Consider the following 24,348-nt stretch of genomic DNA (forward strand, 5'->3'; position numbering starts at 1 on the left):
TCATGCACAGTGACATGTAGTCAATAAGCTTCACTGAAAACTGCATTGTATTCACACATCTGGGAAAAATTGAAGTGGTCTACTTAGTTGACCCTTATGTCATTAACTTGCTGCTATATCTCAACATATATTTTTAAATTGCTTCTTTATTTATATTTCTGCAAAGCATTCCATACAGTGACATTTCAAAGTTTATTATTATGGAAAATAAAAGTTCATGGAACACAAGGCAACCTATTAGTGGAGATGTCAGCTGGCTAACATGAGATCAGGCACGAATGTGTCTTGTTCTGATTGTGCTGGGCCACAAAGAGTAATAACAAAGATACCATTGTAAAAGAGTCATTGAGTTAGAGCCATAGCGTTAGACAGTCCAACTTGTCCTCACCAACCAAGTGCCCCAATTTCATTTGACTCATGTCTGTCATGGTCCAGATCGGGTTCCGTTTAAATTTGCTTTGTTTGTATTATGATCTGGACCGTTGACTCCCTGTTTCCCTTTGGTTCCCTGTTTTCCCGTGTCCCTCGGGCTTGGTGATTAGAGGCAATCTACTCTTGGCTGAACCGGCAGTTCATAAGTCTCCGGCTTTCAGCTGTTCTGCGTGAGAGTTTTAACGAAGTCACTGAAGGTAGTGCGAGCCAATGTCATCTGGCCGGAGCCAACTAAGTTTCTTGCTGGAGCAAGCCTAGTCTCCTCCTGAAGCAAGTGCCAGCAAGCCACCTTCCCTTGCCAGAGCGGGTCAGTCGAAGTTAACCCGCCGGGGTGAGTCAAGAGCTAGCCGCTGCTTGGAGTGTACTTATGCCCAGTTATAGTACTGTCCATCGTTGTGCGGTTTCCGTATCCATGTCCTGAGTCTAAAAGAGGTCCTGCCCCTGTACCCTGGAAGGGTCCTGACCCTGTGTCAAGAAGAGTCCCGACTCTGTTCTGTCTAAGGAGGATTCCCGGCTCAATGTTTTATGTCTTGTGTCTGAGTCTGTCCCATGACTAAGAAGAGTCCTGGCCCTGGGGGTTTCAAGTATCAAGTCCTGGCTCTGGGGGTTTCAAGTATCAAGTATCAAATCCTGGCTCTGGGGGTTTCAAGTATCAAGTCCTGGCTCTGGAAGTTTCAAGTATCAAGTCCTGGCTCCGAGGTCCGTGTTCCAAGTTCTAGCCCAGACCCTTAGTCCCAGCCTAGTCTGGGGCCTGAGTCCTTGTCCATTACGCTATTCCCGCTTCTGCTTTGCTCTCCTTGTAATGAGCAAAAAACTCAATTTAGTTAAACTCAGAAGACGTGCTTGTGTCTTGCATTTGGGTCCACCCTTGCTCCCTACCTTGTGACAATGAATCTCTAAGCTCTACCTATCCCTGCTCCTACTAAAAGTCTTTTAAATATTGAACCTGTTTCTATCACTTCTATCCCCAACAGCTCATTCCATGTACCCATCATCCTCTGTGTGAAAAAGTTACACCCCAGGTTCCCTTTAAAACTTTCCCACCTCACCTTAAACCTCCAGTTTCAGAGTGCCTTACTCTGGAAAAAAAAAGACTGCAACCATTCACCTTTTAGACCATCATGATTTTGTCAACTTGAATTTGCTAAATTTATTAATTAGTATTGCATCTTAGCAAATGACTTTTATTAAATTTGCTGATGATATAAAGATAGATAGGGAGGAGCACACACAAAGTGCTGGAGAGACTCAGCAGGCCAGGCAACATCTATGGAAAAGAGTACAGTCAATGTTTCGGGCCAAGACCCTTTTGTAGGACTGCCACTAAAAGAAATAAATAATTGAAACTCTCATTCTGAGAGGATGAAATAATTTGAATTGAATTGACTTTATTATTACATCCTTCATATATGTGAGGGGTAAAAATCTTTATATTACATCTCCGTCTAAATGTGAGAACCTCAGTGATGTTTATGCCGAGGAACTTAAAGCTGTTTACCCTCTCAACGCCAGATCCATTGATGTCAATGTGGGTTAGCCCGTCTCCATTCATCCTGTAGTCCACAACCAGCTCCTTTGTTTTTGTGACATTGAGGGAGAGGTTGTTTTCTTGACACCACTGTGTCGGGGTGATGACTTCCTCTCTGTAGGCTGCCTCATTATTATTTGAGATTAGGCCAGTCAGTGTAGTATCGTCAGCAAATTTAATTAGCAGGTCGGAGCTGTGGATGGCGACACAGTCATGGGTATACAGAGAGTAAAGAAGGGGGCTTAGGACACAGCCCTGAGGGCCGTGAAGCAGAGAAGCAGTGAAACAGATTTATTTATTTATTTAACGACACGGAACAGAGCAGGCCCTTTCGGCTCTTCAAGCCACGTCGCCCCAGCAACCCCCGTCAAACCCGATTAACCCTAACCTAATCACGGGAGGATTTACAATAACCAAGTAGCCTACCCAGTATGTCTTTGGACTGCGAGAGGAAGCTGGGGGACCCAGAGAAAACCCACACATTCCATGGAGAGGACATACAGGGACTCTTTACAGAACAATGCTGGAATTGAACTCCAAACTCTGAAATACCCCAAGCTGTAATAGCGTTGTGCTAACTGCTACTCTACCATGGTGCCTTTACTGAACATCTTAAGGCCAAAGTATACTCCATGGCCACTTTATTAGGCACCTCCTGAAAATAATAAAGTGGCCACTGAATGCATGTCTACGGCCTTTTGTTGCCAAAGGCAACAATGTTTGACATGTTGTTCATTCAGAGATGCTCTTCTGCACATTATTGTTGCAACGTGTGGTTATTTGCGTTACTATTGCTTTCTTGTCAGCTTGAACACGTCTAGCCATTCTCCTCTGACCTCTCATAAAAAGTTGGTTTTGCCCACAGAATTGCTGTCGATTCTTTTTTTCGTGCTATTCCCCTGTAAAGTCTAGAGACAGTTAAGCATGAAAATCCCAGGAGATCAGCAGTTTCTGAGATACTCAAGCCACCTTGTCTAGCTCCGACAATCATTCCAAGGCCAAAGTCACTTATAGCAGATTTCTTCCCCCATTCTGATGTTTGATCTAAACAACAACTGAACCTTGTGACCATGTCTGCGTGATTTTATGCATTGAGTTGCTGCCACATGATTGGCTGATTAGATACTTGCATTAATGAGCAAATACAGTAATAAAGTGGCCACCGTGTGTATATAGATTCTGGATTACCAAGCAGGTGAATGGTTAATGTGGATAGATTGTGAACTTGGAGATGAGTTTGCACTAAAATGAGTCACAATCTAATTTAAAGGTGAAGTGGGTTTTAAGTGGATCACTTCTGCTCCTGGTTTGTGTGTCTGCATGTCTGTCAATTATTTGCCCTCTCCGTACAATAGCTGTATAAGTCAGTACCTTGAAATTTTTATACCTTTGACAAGTTGCTGACTAAAGCTGCCTTTATAGTCCTTAAAAATCGCATATTCCTATTTATAGATCAGCAGATAGAAAACTATAAATCCTGTAGGATGTTACTTGGAAAAAAAACCTTGAGCAGAGCGTGCCTCAGTTTGGAATCCTTGTTTAGACACAAGTTGTGTTCTGCTTTTCTGTAAGTGCTTTCATTCTTTCTGGTTGAATGCAACCCATGTTCCTTCATACTAAAATAGCCGTGTCGCGATCATGTGGTTTTGTTGCTGAAGCAGTAATCCAGAGATCTAGATTATTAACTGGATGATATGTTTAATCATGGCAGCTGGGGAAACTTAAATTTATTAATTAAAACAAACCTGGAATAACAACATCAACAATAAGGACAGTAAAACTACAGGATCTTTGCTCCCAATATCCACAATGGAAGAAAATCTATTGTCATTGTTGTGGTGATATGACATGTAGGAATGTGTTTGGAGAAGGTTCTGAGCATACTCAGGAACGATAGAAAGATCGAGAAAGCCTTGTATTGTAAGACACGTGTGGTTGCTGTTAAATAAAAGTTCTATTCTTTCAGAAGATGTTCTTTATAAAGAACGCAACATGGTGTCAGAAGTGGGATCAATAGCATCAGGGCCTTCTGGCGACTCGGTGTCCTCACGCGAGCCCCTCAGGAACGAGGAAACAAATTCTGCTACGTGGACATCGGGAACAAAAGGCTAGGTGTTCACGTTGAGCAGGGAAAAAGAGGAGTCAGCTGGGCCTCGACATCCACGTCGGCCACCAGCTCCCAGGAATCAGGGGCGTAATCTGCCACGTCTTTCGAATCCGTGGCTGTACTGAGAAATGTTGCTAGATTTGAAAATAACGAGTCTTTTCCTCTCTTCCCTTCACTCTTTCTCCCCCCTCTGACACCGTTGATGCACGTGTCTGAAGGAGGCCTCAGACCAGGGATATGGCTCCACTGGTAACAGGCTGAGAGCTGCCTCAACTCAGCTCGGTACCCACGGTACGTATAAAGAACACAACAATTATGATTTCTGATGCTTAATGGCTTACCCAGACTTTCAGTCCAAGGGCAGCTGAAATGTAGGGAATGCCAGTGTTCTCCATTTTGTGAATTCATTAAAAAAAATTAGACCGTGCTCTGCGTCCTTTGGGTGAAAGTTATGTATAAAACTCTGCTTTAAGAGTTTACCTGGAGAATCAAAATCTGATCAAATTTGGTAATAGGATCAGTGGAAGGATACCTACCATGTGATTCTGCTGCAGATTGAAATAATAGGTGATAGGCCAAATGGCCTAATTCTGCTCATGTACCTTATGGTCTTATGGAAGTGGTAAGTCCCTTTCTTGTGGCATATCCATTCTTATAAATTGCAATTCATAAATTTAATCTTCAAATTCATAATGCAATGTAGGTATCACTGGGAAAGCCAGTAGTTTTTGTCTTTCATAATTGCACTTAAAAAAATGGATATGATCCAACTTCTTGAAACATGCAGTCCAAGTGGTGATGAAGTTCCAACAGCACATGGTGGTTCTGATGGAACTAAGGAGTTTGCTTAGATACTTTGGGGGTGGTGGTGGGGGTGTTGAATAAAGTGTCAGTAGCATTGCTGTTTGTCTGGAGAAAGACACCGGATGGCCAAGTTCAGGGACTGCAGGTGGATTTTTCATTGTCTTCTTAATGCTAGAATTCTCATTCCAGACTTAATTATTTGACCAATTTCTGACTCCACAGTTGTTCTGATTAGTTTGGAGCAGATGAATATCATGGATCAGCATTTCTGAATTACTAGTTCAATAGCACAGCCAATAAGCTAGAGTGAGGATAGAAACTTGAGTCTTTTTGAATGGCCAGCCTCTCAATGAGATAGCAGGATGCTGATGCTTCTGGGAGAGCAGGGCAACTCTAATACAAACTTTCTGATTTACATATCTAACTCTGCCTGTTGCTAATTGCTTCCCCGCCCCCCCCCCCCACTGCCCCGGTTAATTTTGTTGAAAAACGTGCCCCATTAAGTTTCCTTTAATTCCAGTCCACTAAACCATGAGGTTGAGAAATGAAGGCTAAGACAATGTAATACCCGGAAAATCAAATAGTTACAAATTAAATGGTATATTCATACTTGTAGGCAAACAATAGTGCTACACAGCTCTGGCTTGGCACGGGTCAATGGAAGGCATGAATAGAGACAGAGCTTTACTGTTTTGTTCCCTGTATTACGACTTGTGACACATGATTTCATTTGGCAAAGAAAACTCTTCATTCTCCAACCCACCTGGATTTACTGGTAGATAGAAGTCAAGCTGAGCTTTATTATACAATTCTTCTTCCTCTTCACATTATTCTGAATCTTAGCAACACTTGCAACATGGAAACGAAGTCTGGCACAAACTCTGTAGGTAACATATATCAGTCTCAGTGTTAATAACTGCTGCCCAGCACTTGCCAGAAGACAGTGCTCTAAAAATGGATTGATAGTGGAGTGTTCCCATCTCACGTCATCTTTATTTTAACTCCCTCTTACACCAAGCAGTGATATGGTAGAGATTTCTGAGATTTTCTAAAGCAAAGTATACATAACCAATTCTTAGGCTGCAACCATACATTTGGGAGTGTGTGAAATGGGATTTTAGGCCAAGTTATAAATTTTTTTTGAGAGATTGAAAAGGCTTTAAAAATATGGTGAGACAGATTTCAGGGGATGTGAACGCCTGCTGAGAGTGTCAAAGTTCTGATTTTGTAGGATATTTTTCTGTGCATTTTTTTCCATCAGGTGAAACAATTTGAGAATGCTGAAATAAAACTTGTTGGTGCTGGAAATACACAGCAGGTCATCCAGCATCTGTGGAGAGAGAAAAACAGGATTCCTGCTAAGAGATTGAACATTCTCGTCATGACTGCGTGGGTTTTCTCTATGTGCTCCAATTTCCTCCCACATTCCAAAGATGTATGATTAGGGTTCGTGGTTGTGGGCATGCTATGTTTGCACTGGAAGTAAGGCGACACTTGTGGTCTGCTTAGCACAATCCTTGCTGATTTGATTTGACGCAAATGACATTTTTCATTGTGTGTTTCAATGTAGTGACAAATAAAACTAATCTTCCTCTCTCTTAAGGTTAACATGTCAGATCAATGATCTTTCATTAGTTCTGTAAAACACTTGAGTATGGGAAACAGTCTCTCTGCTATTCCAAGTTGGAAACCTGATCAAACAGTGAATCTTTCTGGAAGCAACGAGGGGATTAATTATTCATTTGAAAAGCTTTTACTTGTTTTAATTTTTAAGTTCCTTTCATGAGTCTGTGTGTGTGTGTATGTGTGTGTGTGTGTGTCTTTCTTTCATTTAAGTGTAGCAGACAAGCTAGCCGTCTTGTGTTCAAATAAAGCTCTTAACTACCTAATCTTGTTTCTTCATCCCTGCAAATGTCCTTGTAAATATCCTCTTGCTATGTGGTGAACAGGACTGCATAAGCACTCCATTCATTGTTCAACTACTCTGTATACATTTCTTGCATGACTTTATGCTATTTATGTATGCATTATCCACCTTATCTAGATTCAAACACAATACTCCTAACTGAAGCGCAACTCACTTTTAGAAGAACAGTTGTCATCAGCATATCAATGGAAACAGCTGTCAGAGACACAAGTGAACTACAGTCAGGAATGAAAGTGAGTGTGAACAAAATTGTAATGTTCAAACAGAAACCTGCGTGGCTGAACAAATTGTGTTACTATTTTGGCAGGGACTCACATACATCGGACCAATGCAGGTTTAAAGGTGCAACTTACAGAAAACGCAGCAAAGTAGGACACATACAAAGATCATATCAGGCAGACAAAAATTAATCAACTGTAAAGGACAGAAGGATAAAAAGTCAAGTTGCAGTTTCAAAAAGAGCACTAATCTGCACGCTGTTGATGAAAAATCTGATAATAATGAGAGTGACACAGAACTGAGTAGCCCTGACATTTACAATGTGAACACTAACAATAGGCAATCAATATGGCTTACACCTGAAGTGAACGGCAAATTAATTAAAATGGAATTGGACACTGGCTCAGCTGTTTCAATCATTCCACAAAATGAGCTTGAATGGTATTTCAAAGATACTGAACTGAAGTCTGCAGGTATCCAACTAGGAACTTACATTGGAGAAAAGATAACTCCTGTGGGAATGACATTCACATGAGTGAAATACAACAATCAGCAAGCCACGTTGGGCTTGAATGTAGTAAAAAAAAAGGAGGGCCAGCGTTGTGGTGTCGTGAGTGGCTGAGACAACAACAACTTGATTGGCAGCCCATCCACCATTTGCATGCCACATCCCCTGCAACTGAGACAACTGAAAATGAATTAAGGAAAGTACTGGATGATGCCACAACACTATTGAACAATAGCATTGGAAACCTCAAAGAGAACAAAGGTAAGATAGTGTGAAAGAAAAATGCCACATCCACGTTTTACAAAGACCATACAGTACCTTATACCATCCGTGATGAAATAGGGCCTGCTGAAGGGTCTCGTCCTGAAACGTCGACTGTACTCTTTTCCATAGTTACTCCCTGACCTGCTGAGTTCCTCCAGCATTTTGTGTGTGTTGCTTTGGATTTCCAGCATCTGCAGATTTTCTCTTGTTTTTGAAAGTAGCCAGTGAGCTGGATTGCATGCAGGCTGAAGAAATTCTTTCCAAGGTTGAGTGGAACCCATGGGCAATGCCAGTAGTCCCAATATCCAAGAAGAATGGATCTGTCAGCATCTGCGGTGATTTTTTAGCTCATCGCCTGTCACATGTTATGAGTGATGGAAGTGAATGCCCCATAGAGTTTGCATCATGTTGCCTTACTGCTGCTGCAGAGGGAAAAAATATACAGATTGACAGAGAGGCCTTGAGTCTGGTTTGGGGTGTAAAACATTTCAACTAGGACTTGTATGTTTACCCTCACTGCTGATCATCAACCACTAGTGTCCATTTTCAATCCACAGAAGGTTGTTCCACTAACAGCATGATGCACTATCAATTACTCCAAAAAACTGGAAGTAGAGTAAATACTGAAAGACTTTTATTAACAGTAAAATGGATCCACGTCCATGCTGTATGTCTGTCCTGGACTGAGGGAGGAGCAGTGACACAATCGCCTTTATTCAGCGGTCTGTGGGAGGAGCCACAGGAGCAGTCAGCAGAGGGGCCTGTCCAGGCATGTCCAGACAGGTAACCCAGCTACAACATATATATATATGGTTTACCACACAGCAGCAACACAAATGCAGAGATGGGCTCTGTTTCTTGGAGGACACAATTACAAGATCAAATTCAAAGGGACAACTAATCATCGGAATGTTGATGGATTTTCCTGTTTACCATTGGAAAAGGAAGTACCTGAAAAATTGACAAAAGAGGACACCTCTCGATGTATTCTCCCTAATGCAAATAGAATGTCTCCCTGTTATGGCAGAGATGAGCCAAAGGGAAACCAGAAAAGACCCCACGCTCTCTTGGCAATCCAAAATAGTTGGAATGTGCAAAGAAACTCCAGCTCCCCCATTCTTACTGGTGCTGGGACGACTTGTCCTTGATGGGGGTTGCCTTATGTGGGGATTGAGAGTTGTTGTACCATCCAAGCTGAGAGCTAAAGTGTTGGAGGAGCTACATGCCTGTCATCTAGGTTTGGTCAAAGTGAAAGCATTGGCTCAAAGCTTTGTCTGATGGCCTGGGATAGATCAGCAGCTCAAGCAGCTGGGATGCTAACACATACAGAAAGCGCCAAGAGCAGTGCTCTTTGATTCCCGGGAGTGGTTTGCACTGCCCTGGCAGAGGATTCATGTGGATTTTGCTGGACTGTTCATGAGGACAAATTTCTTGGTAGTAATGGATGCAGCTACAAAGTGGCCAGCAATGTTCCCAATAGCCTCCAGTACAGCCTTGCACAGAACCGATGGATTGAGAATCCTCTTCTCAAGGACTGGTGTTCCAGAACACTTAATCAGTGACAATGGACCACAGTTTGTTGTGGAACAGTTTCAGTCAGAAGAGATATTACATCTGCATTGTACCACCCATCTTACAAATGGCTTGGTGGAAAGGTTTGTCCAGAGTCAAGAAAATGCACTGTGAGCAACGTCAGCCGAAAACACTAGAATAATACTAGTCAATTTTGTCCTTGCAAATCGCAGTGCAGGACACTCCACAACCGACAAATCACCAACTATGCTGTTTCTGAGCTATCCCTTCAGCTCACATTTGGTGCTCCTCAAACCAGACCTCAGAAAGAGTATGCAGGACAAAGAGCTGAAACAAATTGAAGGCTCTTCAAACAAGGAGGCTCGATGTTTCACTCCTGGACAAGCTGTCCTGGCGAGGGACTACAGAGATGATCAAGAGTGGGTATTGGAAAGATTGATGACAGAACTGGACCACTCTCCTACTTGGCATCATCTGGAGATGACATATCGATCAATCTGAGGAAAGCAGAGTCAATTGTTAGAGAAGAAAGTCCAGAGCTGTCAGACCAACTTTCTGCAGTTCCAGTCAGCTCCTACAACCACCAGAGAGGAGGCTCCAGAACCAGGGATTGTTTCAGAGGCACAAGTCTTTCCTGTCAAGCAGAGTGACTCCCCCCTCTTGTCAGGGAAGATGTTATCACACAAGAGTAAGAAAGCCTCCATAGTGATTAAATCTTTAGGCCTGAATGGGACAACTTAAAATTTACTAAGCTGTGGGTGTCTATATAGTAGTTGTATTATATAGTAAAGTGTGTGTATATGCAGTATATAGATGACGAGAGTGCAATATGTGACATATTTGAGTTGAGATGCATTCTATACTGAATTAAAGTGTATAGCTAAGCAGGTAGGAGTGTTGTGTATTGAATATTTCAGTAATATTGTAAATATATTGTTTGATTAATCATTCTTTATTGTTTACATAATTCATTATGTGTTATATGTAAAAGTAGATGAATGGCCTACTTCATTACACCACCACATCACATGTGCACATCTCACTGAAATAAAAAAAACAAAATATGTATGTGTTATTCCTGGCTCTCCCATGTTTTTCTTTTGATTAGTTTTTGGGGTTACAAAGCATGACAGTGGGTGGAATAGGAGGAGGAAAAGGGCTGTCAGTAGAGCACTATTACTTTAGTACCGTGCTCTGAAAACTAAAAAGAACCTGTCCTTGTGTTACTAATGCATGTAGTTCATCAAAAATTGTTTTTTTTTACACACCAATTGAGTTAACCCATTTTCTCCAACCTTGCAAATCGTGATTGTCTTGGTTAGAACAGTAAAGAGAATTTCAGATGAGCACAATTGTGTAGTATGTTTCATTTGTTTGAACAAAGCCAGTTTTAACAAAGCCAGATTTTTACTTTGTGTTAATTGTATAGAATAAAGTGCAATCAACCTGTGTGTTTCTTCTCTGCCTAAAATGACAGATGGATTTATCTGTTATTAAAGGGAGTTGATTTGAGATAAGTACCTGTCATACTCATTATTCATTCTGGTTCTCACAACATTCCTAAATCCAGTTTCCTGTTTAAGTTATCTCTCTCTATTCAAGCATAAACTATTTTGTAGTAATTCCTGGGTTCTTTACTGCTCAATGATTAAATGTTGTCTGTACAACATGCACCGCTCTTTCTCTGTAAACTGCCAACCCCATGTAGATCTAGTGCTATTTCATATAATTAGGGTTCAGTGTAGTGTTAGTGATTAAGTAGACTGAAGTATAATGATTGCAAATTCTTAATTTACATTCAAGCACGTGATTTTTTTTGGAAAACTAATTACTTGTTTCTCAACATCCAAATATATATTTTCCTCAAAAAGCAATTTATCATTTTGCAATGATCCCAGTTTCGACTTCATTTGACTTTATAATTTTTTCCAGATTTTTTTGTTAAGTTTACATATTTTCCATTACAGTATGGTAGCCTAGTGGTTATTGTTCTGCAAAACAATAGTGCTTCACGAAGTTGCGTCCTCAGCCCGTTGATCTAATCTCTGTGCACTCATGACTGTGTGGCCAGATTTTGCTCTAATTCCATCTACAAGTTTCAAAGTTCAAAGTAAATTTATTATCCAAGTGCATATTTCACCATCTGTTACCCTTAGATTCATTTTTTGCAGGCATTCACAGTAAATAGAAAGGAACAGAATAGAATTAATGAAAAACCTTACAAAACAGAGACGGACAAATAACCAATGTGCAACATACAGCAAGCAGTGCAAATACAAAGTGTAAAGAAAAAAAAATAACAAATGAGGAATAACTACTGAGAGTGAGTTGTAAAGTCCTTAAAAGGGAATCCATAGGTTGTGTGATCAGTTCAGTGTTAGGGTGAGTGAAGTTATCCCACATGGTTCAAGAGCCTGATGGCTGAGGGATAATAACTATTGCTGAACCAGGTGGTGTGGGTCTTGAGGCTCCTGTACTCCTTTCCTGATGACGGCAGATATGCCCATTGTGGGTCACATCTCAAATAATGATGTTTGAAGTACTGGAAGGACAAAGAGAGAGCTCAGTGACATCATGTCATGACAACAACCTTTCCCTCCATATCAACAAAACAAAATAGATGGCCATTTGCTTCAGAAGGTGGGGCAGTGCATATGCTCCCGTCTATATCACTGGCGTTGAGGTTGAGAAGGTTGAAAGTGTCAAGTTCTTAAGTATGAACATCACCAGTTGTGGTCCAACCACATTAATTCCACGGCAACGAAGCTCACCAATGCCTCCACTTCCTCAGGAGGCTAAAGAAATTTGACATGTCCTCATCAATCCTTACCAATTTGTATCGATGCCCCATAGAAAGCATTCTGTCTGGTTAAACTGCGCTGACTGTGACTGCAAGAAACTGCAGAGAGTTGTGGGCACTGCTCTGCATGTCAGAGGAACCAGTTTTCCTGAAGTAGACTCATTCTACACTACTTCCTGTCTCAGTAAAGCAAGCAGCATAATCAAAGACTCCATTCACCCTGGACATTCTTTCGTCTCCCCTCTCCTATTGATCTTGAGATAGAAATGCCTGAAAGCACTTGTCACCAAGAGCAAGGACAATTTCTATCTAACTGTTACCAGAGTTTTGAATGGACCTCTTGCACATTAAAAAGGTCTCTTGTTCTCACAATCTACTTTGTTATGATCTTGCACTTTATCGTTTACCTGCACTGCAATTTTTCAGTAGCATTTACACTTCATTCTATATTGTTGTTGCTTTACCTTATTCCACTTCAATGCACTGTGTAATGATTTGATCTGTCTGAACAGAATAGAAGCCAAGCTTTTCACTGCATCTTGGTACAATGCCAATACTAAATCCAGAAGCTTTGAACAATGATTCAAAGACATAAGTTCAAATCCAACAATGGCAAACTAAGGGAATTTAAATTCAGTTAACTACATTATGAAATGAAGAGCTAGAATCAAGAATAGTGACTAGGTAGCCACTGATTGTAGTAAAAATCCAAATTGCTCACTGATATTCTTTAGTGTAGGAAGTTTATTATTTTAATTTAAGCTTTAAGCTTTGAGGTCCACATAAATGTGATTGATTCTTTGCTTACCATTCAGGGGTAATTAAGGTTGGTCTAGAACTGGTGATATTATGAGTGAATCCCATGTCATATGTTGTGTGCTGGGGCAGCAGGCTGTAGCAGACACCAACAGAATCAACAAACTCATTCATAAGGCTGGTGATGTTGTGGAGATGGAACTGGACTCTCTGACGGTGGTGTCTGAAAAGAGGATGCTGTCCAAGTTGCATGCCATCTTGGACAATGTCTCCCATCCACTACATAATGTACTGGTTGGGCACAGGAGTACATTCAGCCAGAGACTCATTCCACCGAGATGCAACACAGAGCGTCATAGGAAGTCATTCCTGCCTGTGGCCATCAAACTTTACAACTCCTCCCTTGGAAGGTCAGACACCCTGAGCCAATAGGCTGGGTCCTGGACTTATTTCCTGGCATAATTTACATATTACTATTTAATTATTTATGGTGCAACTGTAACAAAAACCAATTCCCCCCCCCCCCCCGGGATCAATAAAGTATGACTATGACTATGACAATGACTATGACTATATGAATGGATAGATAAAACATCTTCTCCACTTCTACTTTTGTTCCCTTTGTTTGACTGAACTTCTATAGTATTTGGCATTTTTGTATAGATATTACGGAGGAAACTCACTTGAGGAGAAGGAGCTAGGAATGTATAGCCATATGATAAGAGAGTATAAACACAACAAAGATGAAGAGACATTTTTTCATTCAGGGAATTTAGTAGCACAAGAAGTTGTGGATGCTTTATTGGTTAGTTACACAAAATATTACATAGTTCAATACTTAATGTCACCAAAGGACTCAAAGTATATTGAGAATGTGTGTGAAGAATAACTTGAGGTTTAAGTTCAAGTTGAAGTTTATTGTTATCTGACTGTACATATAAATGAAACAATATTCCTCCAGACCACAGTGCACCCACAAAACATATATCACATGCAGCACATAAAACAAAATATGACTACAAATAAGATAATAAAATATAATCCAAAATGCATATAGTGTGCAGTGCAGGTGAAGAATAAACAATAAACAACTTGCTGTCCAGGTAATGAGACCTCAGTGGTGGCAGGGTATTCATTAATCTCACAGCCTGAGGGAAGAAACTGTTACCCAGTCTGGCAGTCTTAGTCCTGATGCTCCTGTCCCTCCTTCCTGACGGTAGTGGGTCAAAGAGATTGTGGGATGTGTGGCAGCACTATTCGACAATGCTTTTAGCACCTGGTAAACAACACTCGGTGAATGTTTCAGAAATTATTTCCTTGAATGGCGAAGTAGAAGCAAAGGGGAATGAGACCTGTACATGTTCCTGGTCCTTTTATTCTTATTTTTCTACCACAGTCCAATTGGCTTCAGGTAATATCAGAGCAAAAGATGGCATCCTCACCTCCAGCTGACATGCCTGTTGTATCTCCGCTGGGTTGACAGATGCCGGGATCCTTCTGACATGTTGAACACCGACAATGACTGCACCCAAGTGTGGAGCAACAGTAAACTCTGTCACGGTGAGCACTGGCAACGATTGAACCCAGGTATGGAGGAACAGTAAACTCTGTCACTGTGAGCGCCGGCAACGACTGAAACCAGGTATGGAGGAACAGTAGACTCCCATGCAGAAGTTATATATTTGAATATGAATTGAGTATTTGAGGCATGTGCAAGTGACACTGCGAGACAAATCATTCTCAACACAAGAACCCCGATACCAGTGCTAATCGAGAGTTTGAATTAAGTAATAGAAAATGGAAAACCTATGCCTTTCACAGTTATCTTGACAAGATTAAACAGAAAGCACAATGCCTTGTTAAGACAACAACTAGTTAATACAGGTGCTCAAGGAACCCAGAAGCCCAATTCTCTATAGAGACCTGCAGGGTTCATATCAGAAACTGGAATTGTTCCACTTAGAGTAGAAGCTGAAATACATGTTTTGTAGAGATATTCCGAAATTAAGTTGTAACTCAGTAGACTAAAAATAGAACATATTCTTACTGTTGAAAGCATCTGTATCCAAAAGACAAAGCATTTTGAAGATTGCCTAAAGAGCTGAAGAGAGATGACATTTTTTTAACATAGTAAAATATTATGAAATGGAATGGACCATGTAAGATAGTATTTAGTTCTTAATTCCTTTGTGAGATGTGAGTGCTGTTTGAGAGGCGAGTATTTAATGCTCAGTTCCAGTTTTGCTTGAGAAGTTTATGCTGAACCACCTTCAGATGAATGTATTCCCACACTAATATTGGGTTGTAAGTTCCATTTTGACTCAATGACAAAGATAGTAAGTAACTTGGAAGCATCTTGGAGATGGTGGCACTGCCATGTGCCTGCTGCTCTTGTTCTTTTTGGTGATTATATTCTGGGTTTGGAAGATGCTGCCAAAGAAGGTTTGGCAAACTGTCATAATGCATTTTGAGGAAACTACATACCACATGCGAGTGTTTCCATGATAGATGGAAATATGTTTGAAGAACTGGATTAGATCCAAGCAAATAAGTTATTCTGGCATGGGTAGCATGTAGTTTCGCAGGAGTTGTTGGAAATGCTGGATTTAGAAATGACCTGTTTCTTTGTTATGAATTCAAAATGCTATCTTGTATGCTATCCAATATGCCAATTGTGATTCCGTAGGTAGTATTCTCACTGACAACGTGTGCTGTCTTTTGGTTTCAATGTTAAACTGAGGACTTGTCCAGTCTCACAAATGAATATGATGGATCACATGCATTTTGATGCAAGAAGAGCTGGGAGTTTGTCCCAGTGACCTGAGCGGTTCTTATTCATCACTTCAACTTTTCCGAATCACATTATCTGAGCATTGTCATTCATGATGTGCCATGTAGGTGATGGAAAGACTTTGGAGATTCAGGAGTTGGGTCAATCACTACAAAATAAAAGCGAGGGGTGTACCTCAATGTCACCTTTCATGCTCCACCTATGCTGTTCCTATGTGACTTGTAGACAAATAAATACTTGGAACGAAGACTCTGGTGTAACATAGCCAATTTGAGCACTGAAGGCTTCCATAAACAGAGATACAACAATAACCAAATGGCATGTTTATCACTCCTCGTCAGAATATTGCCAGGAGATCTCTACAGGAGGAAGAAACCAGAGGTCCACGAGCCAGTGCTCTCAGGGGATTGGAGGTGGAGAGGATAAGTAACTTTAAATTCCTTGTTGTTATCATTTGATGCAAGTGACATCCCAAAATAAGTCACAGCAGGGCCTCCATTAGATGTCTGCGCAAATTTGGAATGTCGTCTACAATTTGAGAATCTTCTATAAATGCACAGTGGAGCATATCCTGACTGGTTTCATCACGGCCTGGTATGGAAACACCACTGCTAATTAAAGATATGTTACTTTTTGTAATTGTTTTCCTTAATTAGCTTTGATGAAAACAATTACAATGAGTAATGGATGCAGTTCAGTCCATCAGAGGAAAAGTCCTCCCCACCATTGAGAAAGCGGCATCCATCGTCAGAGACCCCCGTCATCCAGGCCACGCTCTCTTCTCGCCACTGCCTTTGGGAAGGAGGTACAGGAGTCTTAGGTACAAACACAGCCAGGTTCAGGAACGGTTATTCCCCTTCAACTATCAGGTTCCTGAACCAGCCTGGATAACTTAAGTCACCTCAGCACTGAACTGATTCCACTGGCCTGCTGCGTTCAGCAGACTGCACCTCTTCCTGGAGATGCTGCCTGGCCTGCTGCGTTCACCAGCAACTTTTATGTGTGTTGCCACAACCTACGGGGCTCACTTTCAAGGGCTCTTTGTCCATCTTTGTGTGTAGCTTTTCATTGATTGGTGCTGTGTTTTTTGTACCTACTGTGAACACCTACTAGAAAATGAACCTCAGAGTAGTATATGGCGACATCTACATACTTTGATAATTTACTTTGAATTTTGAACATCCATCTGAACAGAAGTGGGTCTCTGGCTTCATATCAGATACTGTCTCTGATGGTATTACACGCTCTCAGATAAGCTAGTCTGTGTCACCACAGGTGTTTGTGCTCAGTTCTCTAGGATATAGCACATTTGGCCTGCTTTATTGGATACCGTTTAAATTTGATTAAGCCACTTACATTCCTAGTCAATTGTGTCCCCTAAGATGATAATGACAGGGTATTAATGAGGGAAATACTGTTGAATTCCTGAGGAGGTTGAGGCAAGCGAGGCTCTCCCTACCCCCACCATTCAGCGTCATCCACCGTGGAAACTGACTAAGAACCTTGGCTAAGGTAGTCCATTTCAGAATCAGAATCTGGTTTGTTGTGAAATTTGAAGTTTTGTGGCAGCGGTTCAGTGCAATACATACAAAATCTTAGCAGTTACAATAAGAAATATAAAATTCATACATTGTACCAAAAGAAAGCAAAATGGTGAGATAGGTCTTCATAGTTCAAGGACCAATCAGAAATCTGATGGCAGAGAAAGAAAAGCTGTCCCTAAAGCGTTGAGTGTGTGTCTTCAGGCCCCTGCACCACCTCCCTAATGGTAGTAATGAGAAGAGGGCATGTCCTGGGTGGTGGTGGAGGCGGGTCATTAATAAGTAACCAGTGAAAGCACTACCATCAGGAAGGAGGTACTGAAGCACCATGACTAGAACTGCCAGCTACTTCCCTCAGGCTGTGAGTCTAATGGATAACCTGCCACCATCCAGGTCTCATCACTAGGTCAGTGAGCTGTTTATTGTACTCTTTGCCGGTGCTGCACTTTAATACGTGAATTTTGAATTAGATAGATAGTTATACTTTATTGATCCTGAGGGAAATTGGGTTTCGCTACAGCTGCACCAACGGAGAATAGAGCATAAATATAGCAATACAAAAACCACAAACAATCAAACAACAAAATGCAAACTATGCCAGATGGAAAATAAGTCCAGGCCCAGTCTATTGGCTCAGGGTGTCTGACCCTCCACGGGAGGAGCCGCAAGTTCGATGGCCACAGGCAGGAACGACCTCCCGTGCCGCCCAGTGTTGTATCTCGGTGGAATATGGCCGAAGTCCAGCAGTAAAAGTTCAATATCCGGTCTACAAACATGTTCCTCGATTGTAATATGACCCGGATTGCACCATCTGTTGTTAACCAGAACAGTAAGCACCCAACTCCTTAACGCTTACCGCTCTCAGTGCACTTCTGGTCAGCCCGAACAGTCTGGAAGCCGTCCATGGAAAAGTTTTGATTGGGTATGTCCTTGTTCAGCCCCGTTCCAGTGAAACACATAACACTGCACTCCCGAAATGTTCTCTGACTCCTGGCTAGCGCTGTGAACTCGTCCATTTTATTACCCACCGAACTCCTCTTCTCCATAAGTCTCTGTTGTCTCGACCCGATCCACTTTCCTCGACTTTGTGATCCACCTCTGCATCTTCTGTGTGTTTTCCTCCAAATTTCAGCAGGGGTGTCCACCGCTCTGCTCGCTAAACTGGCCAGCATAAGCGCAAGCAGCTGGTCCCTGGAATACACAATGTGACCATGCTTCTGTCCCGCTAATGAGACGTGTTGGAATATAACTATTTCCAGCGCTAAAAACCCAAATAAAACTCTCTCCACCAGCATGTTAGAGAGGGTGCAGCTTCGACGTGTTACCGTGGAAAAAAAATACAAAAAATAACGTAAGTTAAAAAGTAAGAAGAAAAAAGTAAGAATACTGATCGGAACGGCTGTAACAGGCTGCATGCACGACCGGCGCATGCACACTAGTATCTTATATTTTATGAACTTATTTATAGTACAATCTTCGTCGGAGGGTCTCGGCCTGAAACCTCGACTGTACCTCTTCCTAGAGATGCTGCCTGGCCTGATGCGTTCACCAGCAACTTTTATGACTGTTGCTTGAAATTCCAGCATCTGCAGATTTCCTCGTGTTCGCGATAATATTTCCTGTTTGCTTTAATCCCAGAAAGAGCTGATCCTTTAATCAACATCGTTAACTACTCATGGACGCAAGAGATTCTGCAGATGGTGGAAATCTTGAGCAACAGGCAAAATGCTGAAGTAACTCAACAAATCAGGCAGTACCTGTGGAGGGGAATCAACATCTGACGCTTTGGGCCAAGAGCCTTTATCAAGGCTGAAAAGGAAAGGAGCAGAACCCAGAATAAGAAGGTGGGATAAGGGAAGGAGCCCAAGTTGGCAGGTGATGGGTGAAATCAAGTGACTGAAAAGCAGGAGGGGGGAAGCTAAGAGGGGATAGATGGAAGAAGTAAAGGTCTGAAGAAGAAGGAATCTAATAGGAGAGGCTAGCTGATCATGGAAGTAAGACCATGGTCTCAGTATCTCCTTGTGCAATTGGATCCTTGATTTCCTCATTTGCAGTCAGTTCAGCTTGGCAACAACATCTCCTTTACAATCTTCATCAGCACAAGTATACCACAAGGCTGTGTGCTTAGACCCCTGCTCTCCTCACTTTACACTTGTGGCTAAGCACAGCTCCAATGCCATATTCAAGTTTGCTGATGATACCACTGTCGTAGGCCGAATCAAAAGTGGTGTTGAATCAGCATGTCAGAGGGAGATTGAATGTCTGGCAGAGTGGTACCATAACAACAGCCTCTTACTCACTGTCAATGAGACCAAGGAGTTGATTATTGACTTCAGGAGGAGGAAGGCAGAGGTCCATAAGCCAGTCCTCATCGGGGTATCAGAGGTGGAGAGGGGCAGCAGCTTTAAATTCCTCAGAGTTATCATTTCAGAAGTACTGTCCTGGACCCAGCATCTAAGTGCAGTTATGAAGAAAGCACAGCAGCGCCTCTACTTCCTTAGAAGTTTGCAAAGACTCAGCATGAGATCGAAAATTTTTGACAAATAGATGTGTAGAGGAGAGTATATTGATTGGCTAAATCAGAGTTTGGTACGAAAACACCAATGTCTGTGAATGTAAAATCCTACAAAAAGTAGTGGATATGGCCCAGTCCGTCACAGGTTAAGCCCTCCCCACCACTGAGCACACCTCCATGGAGCATTGTCACAGGAAAGCAGTATCCATCATCCGTGACCCCCACCAGGTAGGTCATGCTGTCTTCTCACTGCTGACATCAGGAGGAAGATACAAGAGACTCAGGACTCACACGACCACATTCACGAACAGTGATCACACCTTAACCACCAGGATCTTGAACCAGAGGGGATAACTTCACTCAACTTTTCTTGCGCCATCACTGAACGCTTTCCACAACCTATGGACTCACTTTCAAGGACTCTTCATCTCATGTTCTCGATATTTATGGCTTATTTATGTGTTTATTTATTAATTATTATTTACTTTTTTCCTTTCGTTTTATATTTGCAGTTTGTTTGTCTTTTGTGCACTCGTTGTCCACCCAGCTGGTGCAATCCTTCACTGATTTCATTATGGCTATTGGATTTATTGAGTATGCCTACAAGAAAATGAAATTTCTTGTTGTATACACATACAGTACGTACTTTGATAATAAACTTACATTGAACTTTTGAACTTCAAACCAGAAGGAGGTGATGGGCAGGTGAGGTGAAGGAAAAGGGTGAGAGAGTAAGCAGAATGGGGACTGGGAATAGAGTAGAGGGGAGGAGGGAAGAGGGAAAAATCTATGTTCATGCCATCAGGCTGGAGGCAACCCAGACATTGCTGATTGTAGGAACTTGTGCACAAGCTGGCTTCTGCATTTTCTTTCTTTCAATGTTGTGACTACTTTTGCATGGGTCCATCAGTGAGGCCAAGTGCTTTAAGATATCCTAAGATTGTGAAAGTTGTTATGTAAATATATCAACCTTCTTTTATGATTTCATCCATTTCTGACAGTAAAACAAGTACACAGGAGTATTGAAACACAGGGAAGGGACTGATTTAAAATTTTTCCTTTGCTGGAATCTAACGCATATGCCTTTAAATTCTGGGTCCCCTTTTAATGTAATAAAAAGATTCAGAGGAAGGACTTAATGAACAAAAAACAATTTCATGGCTGAGGTGAGTTGTATCTACTGGAACAGTTTTGCTTCATGGTCTATTGTGTCCCATGGATTGCTGGTAATGGATTGCAGCATTTTATTTTATCTGACAAGACCTGTTGTTTTAGTTTATGTTACAGAAAATGAGGATCAATTAAATTCAGAAAGGGTTAACTCCATTCTGTCTGAGTGTATAAAGGCTTGGTTTGACAACTGCAGGAAACTACAGAGAGTTGTGGACGCATCTCAGCACATCACGGCGACCGGCTTCCCTTCTACGGACTCTGTCTATACTTCTCACTGCCTCAGTAAAACAGCCAGCTGGATCAAAGTCCCCATCCCTCCCTCCCTCCCCAGACATTCCTTTTTCCATCGGGCAGAAGATACAGACGTCTAAAAGCACACACCACCAGCCTCAAGGGCAGCTTCTATTCCAATTTTGTCAGACTCTTGACATACCTCCAGACTCTTGGCCTCACAATCTACCTTACGATCTTGTACTGCATCGTGTAGCTGCACTGCACTCTTTCTGTAGCCGTTGCACTTTATTCTGTGTTGTTACTGTGGTACCTTGTACTACCTTAATGTACGGTGTAACGATGTGATCTGTATAAACAGAATGCTGTGACAAGAGTCCTTGACGAGGATGGTTTGCACCCAAATGCTGGAGTATGCAAGACTAGGATCAAGACATGGAATAAAACTGGATCAAGAGCTGGGCGCAAAAGGCAATACTAGACGATATATCTGGTTGGAGCTACGACTGCGCACCGTGGCGCCGTTCAGGTGCTCTTTAAATACTCAATTCTTGGCGCCCAAAACATGATTCCCTATTAGCGAGATGGCCCTGACCCCTTAAAGGGGCCACGCCAGCTATCCCAAAGAATTAGAGTGTCTGAATCCCGGAAGGCGACACAGTTGGGAGCATCCCGTAACATATGCAAGACAGGATTTTCACTCTATCTTGGTACATGTGACAATAATAAACCAGTTCCATTACCAATACCACAGAAAAGTGTTGCCTAGCATGTTGATTGGGACAATTCACCTGAACAGCAGAAAGATCAAGCACTCTCATTTGCTCTTGTGGTTTTGAAACAGTCGGATGTCCCGTTGTATCCTGGAACATAGCAGAAAGCAATGAAATGGTATTGTCTGTAGGAACACTGACCTGTGGCTTCATGACTACCTCCACCAGACCGTAATTTCTGCAGATATTTTCCTGATCTCCTGCTTTAGCGTTGCTGGGCAATTGAACAACTGCTGGGAAAAAAAGTGTTAATAGGTACATAAGCTATTTTTCTCTGGGGATTCTGCAACTTCTCACTTAAACAGGGATCAGCTACTCTGCATCGATTGTTAGGGCCACTATATTTATGCGTTCCATCGGATTGCCTGATGTGTAAGTGGAAAACTGATAGAAGAAAATCAATATTATGTGCTCTGCATTATTCCAAGGGAATTGATATGCATTCATACAGAACATTAAATTTTTACAGAATGTTGGCTTGTATGGGCCCTGATCTTACTATAATTAAAAACCACTTAACCTTTTGAGATTGCAATAGTATTTCTCACCCACAATGTATGATAAAGTGCACATAGACGTCAGATAATAATGCATTTGGCATCTATATGCTTGTCAAGAAAGTATCTTGCAGTAGAGTGAAATAATGTACCTGTGTCTGTTATAGACAAACTTGTGTCATTTTCTGGGTAGTTTGAAATATTGATGCTTTAATGCTCAGTGTCCCCAGAGTAATGACAGTAATGTCATGAAATTCATTCCTACTGGAAGGCAGTTTCTTGACAAGACCATGGATGTCAGATGTATAAATAGCTACTGATTTTATAGGAGCACATTGTGCTTTTAGATGATCATTTCTTTCTCCCCCTCACAAGGATAAGTAATACTTAATTGCATTAAGTTCATAACTCCAATAAAGTAGCAACTTTGAAATCATTAGAAACTGATATCACTATCTGGCAGATGGCCACTGGCAAAGCTTAGCAAATGGTATTAAGACAGATATGTAAAGTTTAATAATTATCACTGAATTAGGCATATTATATGATATCAGCACTTTCTTTGAAGCTTTGTACAGATCTTGTGACGTTTATACCAGTTATCAGATGATAAAAATGTCAAAAGTGAACTATCTGATTGTTCATTCATTAATTCCACCACATTCTTCAGCCTTTGACCAAGAAGAAAGATGGAAGAGTGGTAATAATTTGTTCAAGACAAGAACATTTACTTGCAACTTAATCCAAACATGCACTCCAATTACAGTCCCTTTCCTTTCAAAAGTAGTGAGTGCCAAAATGTTCAGGCACATTTTGTGGAGATGCAGAGTTCAGAACAAAAAGAAAAGTAATGCTCCTATACAAGAAATAAATAACAATTACAGTGGAAAGCATTTAATGACAAACATTCATGTGGTAACATTTCTGACAATGGTTTAGCTGTCAGTAAGGCTACTGGGTAGAAATGTTGCTATTAAAGACCTGCCAATCTGATTTTGTTGTTTAAATAAATCACATAGGAAGACTTTAGGCACCCAAGTTTCCTTGTCAAAACGATCTCTTTCTATCTCTTTCAAAGTAACTCTCAAGTTTTGGTTAGGAAGCCAAAAGGCTGGACTGTTAAATAAGGGGGAAAAAAAGGACCATTCAATAGAATGCCAAGCCTCTGCCTTTTGGGCAGATCCAACTAGTTTATATACATCTGGTCTCTGGAGTTTAGCATGGACAATACATTAAAATCTGTACTTTACTTTAGCTGCAATGGGAAGATTTCAGTCAAAACATGCTGTTAACAAGGCATGGATTATATGGTTTTTCTGTTACAGTGAGCTACACGAAATCCATGTTAAATCAAAGGTCACATTTTACCCTGGTGATATGCTGAGGATTTAGTGTTTTCTCTTGACTTGAAATATCATGGCTGATAGCAATACTCCCATGATAATTGTACACGATTTTATATCAACTGCTGTTGTACATAACACGTTTTTTTCATTCTTATATTTTATCAAAATGGTGTCCTACAGGAAAAATAATACAAATGTTTATTAGCTAATATAAAGGAGCATAATCTTAAAGTAATTGAAAGAAAGTATAGGGGGACGTTAGAGATCTTTTTTCCATAGAGTTGTGTGTGGGGCGTAGGGAAACACCCTACCAGTGATTGTGGGAGTGGCAGTCTAAGTAAGGGTTAATGTGAGAAGAGCATTTGACAGCTGCTGGAGTTTGAAAGAATGGGGTTGGGGGGGGCGGGGAATCTCATTGAAATCTATTGAATATTGAAAAGTCAAGATAGAGTAGGGGAGTTTTGGGACAGAGGGCACAGCCTCAGAATACAAGGATGTCCCTTTAGAACGGAGATAAGGAGTAACTTATTTAGCCAGGTGGTAGTGAATCAGTGGAATTCATTGTCACAGATGGCTGTGGAGGCCAAGTCATTGGGTATGTTG

This window comes from Mobula birostris, chromosome 19 (assembly GCF_030028105.1).
Source record: "Mobula birostris isolate sMobBir1 chromosome 19, sMobBir1.hap1, whole genome shotgun sequence".
Taxonomy (NCBI): domain Eukaryota; kingdom Metazoa; phylum Chordata; class Chondrichthyes; order Myliobatiformes; family Myliobatidae; genus Mobula; species Mobula birostris.